We start from the raw sequence: 1,412 nt of genomic DNA, 5'->3' as shown, positions 1-1,412 counted from the left end.
CAATGAAGTATGTATATATAATTTTTGTAATTTGTAATTTTTGTAAAGTACAAAAAATTACAAATTGGCAAATGTGTGATCACAGAGAAATTAAATGTTTTTATTATTATTACAATAGGTTTTACTACAAATAGCATGCTTAAACTATGGTGAGTGTAGCAAAATGTTTTAACTGTAGGCCTAATAACCTTTTTTTGTTGTTGTTGTTGTTGTTGTTGTTGTTGTTGCAAAACTAGGCCTAATTTTCGTAAGTTTCGTTGCAAACAGGTTTTTTCCTGCTATTTTATAATAAAAAACAGTAGAAATATATTTATAATACTAGAAAGCATTCATGGTTGGAAAAGATCATTTAAGTCTGTGGCATCTGGGGCCGGAAGTGGCGCTGCGACGTGCCGCTGCCAGAGAGCGCCAGCCAATCGCCTAATCCTTCTTATGGCGTAGTACTTACGATATTTAATTGTTGACGGCCTCTTGTGCTTTATTTCATTGTTGACGGCCCTATTCTATCATCTTGGCTTGCACTGCATTCTTGCAATAGCCGTTTTTATCATTAATTTACGTCGGGCAAATGTATAGGGCAAACATTTGAGGTCCTATCTATGTAGGTCTAGAGAAGTCGTGGAGGTAAAGAGATTGCTAACCTGTTATGGATCAAAATCGGATTGTAGGTTTTTATTTCTATTTGGGTTTGCAATACCAAGAGATTCTCGAAGTTCTTAGCCATCAGCATGGCATAATAATGTGTCTTAGAACCCTCCAAACCATACTGAGGAAGAATAGGCTTTGCCGTAGGAAGGACTTTACTGACATGTTAGATGTTGCTCACTTGTTAATCAGCAGCTTGAAACATCGGGCCAGATGGTTGGCTATAGGATGATGCACCTGAAGTGCATTCAAGAGGGACTTGTTGTGAAAAGGGAAACAGTCAGATTGCTCTTAAGTGTTTTAGATCCAGTTGGAGTGGCACACAGGCGAGCGCGAAAACTGCGAAGGAGGAGATACCACAACCCAGGGCCAAATTTCATGTGGCATCTCGATTCTTATGATAAATTAAAACCGTATGGCCTCTGCATAAATGGATGTGTAGACGGATTTTCACGGCATCTGATGTGGTTGGAAGTCTCTTTTACAAATAGCGACCCAAAGGTGATTGCATCATACTACATTGAAACCGTGAAAGAAAGGCGAGGATGCCCTCAAAGGATCCGTGCTGATCGTGGAACAGAGAACGTCGCTGTTGAACAGATGCAGATGTTCCTTCGACGTGCTGCTACAGATGACTTCGCCTACCACCGCAGTTTCATATACGGTTCGAGTAATCACAACCAAAGGATTGAAAGCATGTGGAGTATACTGCGCAAGGAAAATGTCCAGTTTTGGATGAATTTCTTTCAAACTCTAAAAGAAGAAGG

At 39.9% G+C, this 1,412-nt stretch overlaps 1 pseudogene; it reads left to right on the top strand.

Annotated features, from left to right (window-relative positions):
- Nucleotides 1–739: 739 nt before the first annotated feature.
- Nucleotides 740–1,407, top strand: LOC107746774 (uncharacterized; annotated as a pseudogene).
- The last annotated feature ends 5 nt before the right edge of the window (nucleotides 1,408–1,412 follow it).

The sequence above is a fragment of the Sinocyclocheilus rhinocerous genome, unplaced genomic scaffold, assembly GCF_001515625.1.
Source record: "Sinocyclocheilus rhinocerous isolate Xijiao unplaced genomic scaffold, SAMN03320098_v1.1 scaffold15761, whole genome shotgun sequence".
Lineage (NCBI taxonomy): Eukaryota > Metazoa > Chordata > Actinopteri > Cypriniformes > Cyprinidae > Sinocyclocheilus > Sinocyclocheilus rhinocerous.
The sequence above is the reverse complement of the archived record's forward strand: the minus strand, read 5'-3'. Positions and strand labels throughout refer to the sequence as shown.